The sequence below is a fragment of the Lepidochelys kempii genome, chromosome 9 (genome assembly GCF_965140265.1).
Source record: "Lepidochelys kempii isolate rLepKem1 chromosome 9, rLepKem1.hap2, whole genome shotgun sequence".
Classification (NCBI taxonomy): Eukaryota; Metazoa; Chordata; order Testudines; family Cheloniidae; genus Lepidochelys; species Lepidochelys kempii.
In genome coordinates this window covers 84,729,704-84,736,790 of record NC_133264.1, presented here as the reverse complement: position 1 = coordinate 84,736,790, position 7,087 = coordinate 84,729,704, and the positions used below count along the sequence as shown (strand labels likewise).

General features: G+C 46.1%; 1 long non-coding RNA gene across 1 annotated transcript; it reads left to right on the top strand.

Annotated features, from left to right (window-relative positions):
- The first annotated feature begins 214 nt into the window (after positions 1–214).
- LOC140917752 (uncharacterized) lies at positions 215–6,887 on the top strand. Its single transcript, XR_012160972.1, has 2 exons — positions 215–719; positions 5,007–6,887. It is a non-coding gene; the product is annotated as an uncharacterized lncRNA (long non-coding RNA).
- Positions 6,888–7,087: the final 200 nt, after the last annotated feature.

Sequence of the window (7,087 nt, the reverse complement as noted above, 5' to 3'; positions counted from 1 at the left end):
CACTGTTAACCACTGATAGAAGTTGATGCTCTGCACCTTATGGGAAGAGGGTCAGTCATCAGTAGTGGAAGCATTTCCCCATCCTACTTAAATTTAGTCGTGTTTTTTATATCTAGTGCATGTGTTGGTGAGGGAGGCAGTGGCATGTGTCAGTCAGGGAATCAGGGAGGTAGAAGAACCGTCCCCATGTGAAAATTAAAGTGAAATGGATTAAGAGGCACCTGGGTAGCCCACCTACATTTGGGATCTGCTCTGTTGCAACTACATTTATGTAGTTGTGCTGGAGTAAGTTTCCTTAATGTAGAACAGGGGTGGGCAAACTATGGCCCGTGGGCTGGATCTGGCTTGTCAGGGCTTTGGATCCAGCCCACAGGATTGCCCCCCGTGGTGTTGCAGACCCTGCGCAGCTCTCAGAAGCGGCTGGCACCACATCCCTGGGGCCCAGGAGGGGCAGAGGGCTCCATGCATTGCCATTGCCTCCAGGCATCACCACCCCCCGCAGCTCCCATTGGCCGGGAATAGGGAACCATGGCCAATGGGAGCTTCGGGGAAGGTACCTGGAGGTGTGGCAAGGGCAGCATGCAGAGCCCTGTGGTGCTGCCCCAGGGGCTGCGCAACCGCTTCCCGAAGTGGCGTGACGTGACGTGGGGCCAGCACAGGCAGGCAGGGAGCCTGCCCTGGCCCTGGTGTGCACTGCTACCACCCCAGAGCTGCTTTAGGTAAGCGGCGCCGGGCTGGATCCCGAACCCCTCCTGTACCCTGCCCCCCAACTCCCTGCCTGTACCTCACACCCCTCTTGCGTCCCAATCCCCTACCCTGAGCCCCCTGCTGCACCCTGCACCCCTCCTCTGCCCCAATCCCTTGCCCTGAGCCCATTCCTGCACACCGCACCCACTTCCACATCCCGCACTCACTCCAGCACCCCAACCCCCTGCCCCGGCCCGGCATACAATTTCCCCACTCAGATGTGGTCCTTGACCCAAAAAGTTTGCCCACCCCTGTTGTAGAAGTTCTTTTGTGTTTCGGTGTGCCCATTGTAAAATGGGGATAACAATACTTTGCCTCCCTCAGAGTGAATTCTGAGGATTAATTAATTCATGTCTGTAAGGTATATTGGATGAATAAAATGTTCAATCGCATGGTTCTGCCAGACTCCTGTAGCAAGATTTTGTTAAAGTGGGGGACTGCTCAGTTTAGAAGAGTAACAATTTGGAGAGCAAAAGGCTAATGGTGTCTGCTAGTAGATGCATTCTGTGTCGTGACTTGAAAAACAAGATCTGAGATTCATTTGAGGAGACACAAGGCAAAGTTCAGCGTTTTCTCTGACCAGTCTCATTAGCTTTGCCTTTTAAAAAAACAAGTTACTTTTCTTCATGAGACTACAAAGGAGCTTTTTCAGGCTGTGTCTTTTCAAGGGGCTAGATCTAGAACTAACTTTATTGATATAAGAAAGGAAGAACAGAAGCTGAATATTATTAGACCAGACTTGATAGTGGTGAGGCCTGAACTTTTGGATTAACCTATGGGCAGTAATGTTGTATCAAGTCTTTTTGAAAAAGCCCTCCAAACACAGTGGTGGATGGAGGGGAAGCAATCCTGTCCTGGCAGGGAGTGGACTAGATGGCCTTGGGGCTTTTTTTCCATTTCAGATTGCCGCGATTTTACTGACTTACTGAACCATCCATTCTCAAGCCTGGTGCCAAACAATTTAGGCAGCTCAGATGCTAACACACTTCCTTTTCTACCATGGGTGGGCCTCTGATACCTATTGGGCAAACTAGGCACTGCTGTTAAGACTTTCAGTAATAATGGTTCTGTGGTTTTCTTCTTTGGAAAAAGGAAAAAAAGGCCAGTATTTAGAGTGACCATATTTCCAAAAAGGAAAAATGGGACATAGTGTGGGGCTGGCTGGCAGAGCTGCTTGCCCAAGCCCTGCCTGCTCCCGACCCCCACCCCCCGCACGGCTGGGATCGCTGCTCAATTGAGCCCTGTCTCCCCCCCTGCCCGAGGCCTGCCTCCCTCCTGAGGGGGGCTGGCATAGCTGCTCGTTCCCCCCGCTCATATTTCTTTGCACCGCACCCCACTTTTTTGACAGAAGTGGGCATTTGTCCTGTTTGCTCGTGCCAACTGATGAAGTTGGCAAGAGAAAATGGGACAAATGCCCACTTTTTCCAAAGAAGTTGGGATGGCTGGGACAGGGCTTAAAAGAGGGACTGTCCTGGCCAAAATGGGACATATGGTCATCCTACCAGTATTTTAAATGGGGAAATCCCTCCTCCTTAGTCACGCAACTCTAATGTCTACCCATCCAAGCTTCACTTAAACACACAGCCTTGCTCCATAGGAAAGAAAAATCCATCCAGCGGGCAGATCAACCATTTAGGTTAGTGCCACTCTGGGGCACACTCCTCAATAGGGTGTGACAGCTAAGCCATATTGTATAACCATTCCTCTTACACTCCTTGCTTGGGCAAATATGAACTTGACACCATCTGGTTTCTCTACTTGCTTTTATGGGAAGCTCCATTTTAATTAGCAAAGATTGTTTAGTGTCTAGTGTAAATGTAGATCCAAGCTGGAGGCTTCCTTAAGAGGCAAGACAGGATCATTTTACTGCAAAGCAGGTTGCTATAAAAATGCAGAACCCAGCCCACTAAAACCTGTTGATTAGGTAGTTCTCAATATGTTTGTTAAACATGAGTTCTCATCAGTGTGCTCAGTCAACTCTTTTTGTGCAAAGTCCAAATCTTGGTTAAGCAGTAGGCATATGAGACCTTATCTCCATGGCTATAGCAGAGTAGTTATTCTGGACAAGCTATGCCTGTAAATTTCCCTGTGTAAACAAGCCCCTAGAGCACAGTGGTTGCAGGGCAGCGGAGGAAGAGGGAAAAGTGGGCAAGCAAGCAGTTGCAAAGAGCTGGGCAGGCACAGGGAACCTGAGCAGTGGCTAAACAGCTGAGTAAAAGAGGCAGAGGCAAAAGGACATTGTTTAAAAATTGGAAGTCAAATCTTACTGAGGAAAATAGAAAGGAGCATAAACTCTGTCAAGTCAATTGTAAAAGTATAATGCAGGCCAAAAAAGAATTTGAAGAGCAAAAGATACAAAAACAATTTTTTAAAAAAATACATCAGAAGCAGGAAGACTACCAAACAATCAGTGGGGCCACTAGGTGATTAAGGTGCTAAAGGAGCACTCAAGGAAGAGAAGGCCATTGTGGAGAAGCTAAATGAATTCTTTGCATTGCTTTTCACTGCAGAGGACGTGGAGGAGATTCCCACACCTGAGCCATTCTTTTTAGGTGATAAATCTCAGGAACTGTCCCAGATTGAGGTGTCAGTAGAAGAGGTTTTGAAACAAATTGATAATTAAACAGTAATAAGTCACTAGGACCAGTTGGCATTCACTCAAGAGTTCTGAAGGAACTCCAATGTGAAATTGAAGAACTAACAACTGTGGTATGTAACCTATCGCTTAAATCAGCCTCTGTAGCAGATGACAGGTTTCAGAGTAACAGCCGTGTTAGTCTGTATTCGCAAAAAGAAAAGGAGTACTTGTGGCACCTTAGAGACTAACCAATTTATTTGAGCATGAGCTTTTGTGGGCTACAGCTCACTTCATCGGATGCATACTGTGGAAACTGCAGAAGACATTATATACACAGAGACCATGAAACAATACCTCCTCCCACCGCACTCTCCTGCTGGTAATAGCTTATCTAAAGTGATCATCAAGGTGGGCCATTTCCAGCACAAATACAGGTTTTCTCACCCCCCCTCCCCCCCCTTTTTTTTTAATCACCAGCAGGAGAGTGAGTTTGTGTGTGTGTGTTTTTTTGAAAAAAAAAAGGGGGGGGGTGAGAAAACCTGTATTTGTGCTGGAAATGGCCCACCTTGATTTTCATACACATTGTGAGGAGAGTGGTCACTTTGGATAAGCTATTACCAGCAGGAGAGTGAGTTTGTGTGTGTGGTTTCAGAGTAACAGCCGTGTTAGTCTGTATTCACAAAAAGAAAAGGAGGACTTGTGGCACCTTAGAGACTAACCAATTTATTTGAGCATAAGCTTTCATGAGCTACAGCTCACTTCATCGGATGCATACTGTGGAAAGTGTAGATGATCTTTTTATATACACACAAAGCATGAAACAATACCTCCTCCCACCCCACTCTCCTGCTGCTAATAGCTTATCTAAAGTGATCACTCTCCTTACAATGTGTATGATAATCAAGCTGGGCCATTTGCAGCACAAATCCAGGTTTTCTCACCCTCCGCTCCCCCCCCCCCAACTCACTCTCCTGCTGGTAATAGCCCATCCAAAGTGACCACTCTCTTTACAATGTGCATGATAAACAAGGTGGGCCGTTTCCAGCACAAATCCAGGTTTTCTCACCCCCACCCCCACCCCCATACACACACAAATTCACTCTCCTGCTGGTAATAGCTCATCCAAAGTGACCACTCTCCCTACAATGTGCATGATAATCAAGGTGGGCCATTTCCAGCATAAATCCAAGTTTAACCAGAACGTCTGGGGGGGGGGGGCGGAAGTAGGAAAAAACAAGGGGAAATAGGCTACCTTGCATAATGACTTAGCCACTCCCAGTCTCTATTTAAGCCTAAATTAATAGTATCCAATTTGCTATTACCAGCAGGAGAGTGGGGTGGGGGGAGGTATTGTTTCATGGTCTCTGTGTATATAATGTCTTCTGCAGTTTCCACAGTATGCATCCGATGAAGTGAGCTGTAGCTCACGAAAGCTTATGCTCAAATAAATTGGTTAGTCTCTAAGGTGCCACAAGTCCTCCTTTTCTTTCTCCAAGCAGGTGTGTAAGCCCTTACTTATCTAAATGGAGACTACAGTGCAGTAAAGTATCAGACACTAATACTGCCGCTGTTTCTAAATACAACAGTTGTCGCCTTCTCCTCGGGGAGGTGGGAAGTTGCGTGTTGCTTTACAGAGCCAAGTTTCTTCATTGCACTTCCCTCCCCTTCTCCCTTTGTGCAGCTTCTTTGGCTGGCCTGACTCTCTGCCAATTCCTGACACCTCTGGAGCACACAGCTGGGACTGCTCCTGGAGCATTTTGCCAGTTTCCTTCAGAGGCAATGGTGGAGATGCTGGAGCTGCCCTCCCGCAGCAGGCAGAATACGCTCCATGCTTGTGAGGCAGCTGGAACTACAAAGAAGTCTGTGCGGAGCTAAAGGGGGCTCTGGCATTGAACTTTTCCAGGCTCTATGTGTAAGCAGCACCACATGGCCCTGCCATCTTCTAGTTTTTAAGTTCTGGACCGTTCCTGCAGAACAGACTTCATTACAAGATCTTCCTGGCAGTTCTGCCAACCTTATTCCTACCCAATGGCTCCTTAATGTCTGTGCTCTCTGTCAAAAGAGAGAGGTTGACTCATTTACATTTGGTCTTTTAAAATTGAGACCCTGGCGCAACGGAGGTGTCCTCACCACTAACGATACTGATCCTAAAAGTTTGAGGCCCAATTCACTATTGTGCTGCACCTTGTATAGTAACTTGCATCAGCACAAGGTGAGAAATGTTACTATCTCAGAATGGCTGTGATTTCACATCCACTTAGCACTAGTGTATGTGACTACACAAGGTGCAAGGCTTGGTGAATTGGACCAAAGTTTTCTGTCTATCCAACATTGCAATTTTTTTTTAAAAAAGCTTTTAAATAAAGAAGAGGAGGACTTGTGGCACCTTAGAGACTAACCAATTTATTTGAGCATAAGCTTTCGTGAGCTACAGCTCACTTCATCGGATGAATTGACTAACACGGCTGCTACTCTGAAACCTTTTAAATAAAGTTATGCCCATCCACACAACATTGTTAGCTCAAATAGTTGGTTTATTAAAAAGATGTTTCTGTATCATAGATGAGGCTTTCCACAGCAGGCTACAATACTCAAACTATAAATAACACTGCTGAGTGCATACAGAGGGCTCAGTGGTGCTCACCCCAGCTCGAAACATCAGTGCAGCTTGTTTTCTACACATTACAATGGTCACCTGGAATTAAAGTAAGCCAAAGACCAGGATAGTGTAACATTGAGACCCTGGCAAAGGGAGGAGGATAGCTCAGTGCTTTGAGCGTTGGCCTGCTAAAGTCAGGGTTGTGAGTTCAATCCCTGAGGGGGCCATTTAGGGATCTGGGGCAAAAATTGGGGATTGGTTCTGCTTTGAGCAGGGGGTTGGACTAGATGACCTCCTGAGGTCCCTTCCAACCCTATTTTTTTCAGCACAGTCCGACATCTAAGTTGCTTTTCTGGGGTGAGACTGTGTTGGATCAAACCATGTTTTTGGTTTCTTTCCTTTCCAAACACAATTCCCTGCCAGCACATACCTAAAGTCCTGAGGCATCTAAATAGAGTAAATGTTTATAGAGTGAGCTGTATGTTCTTGTGAAACTAACCAGAAGGCTCATTTTTGTCATCAGCGACTTTTAAAGAAACAGCAGCTTAGTGTTTGTGATGGTCTCTTCTTCCTTTATCAAAACTGCCAGCATTACTGCATTAGTGCCTTCACTTTCTAGCGTGCTAACAAGCCCCTCCCCCCTTTTAAAGACATTTTTATGCCAGTCTACCTCCCTGTTAGGATATAGATATTCAGGCCTGTCTGTAAAGGCCTATACTCTAAGAATTTAGGTGTATTCTTATCACTTTGCTAGTTATAGAGGTTATAAAAGAAAGAGTCAAAATCACTGTCTGCCGGTGTAAGGGCCTTCTATTACTGTGACAGTCTCAGACCCTGGTTTTAGGCTAAGGCCTTTGGCTAAGCAGCAGAGGCAGCCATAAGCTGGGAAGTGAATGGTCACATCCTCACATTCCAAACTGGTCACATTGAAATAACAGGTTTCAGAGTAACAGCCGTGTTAGTCTGTATTCGCAAAAAGAAAAGGAGTACTTGTGGCACCTTAGAGACTAACCAATTTATTTGAGCATAAGCTTTCGTGAGCTACAGCTCACTTCATCATCCGATGAAGTGAGCTGTAGCTCACGAAAGCTTATGCTCAAATAAATTGGTTAGTCTCTAAGGTGCCACAAGTACTCCTTTTCTTTTTACATTGAAATAAGATG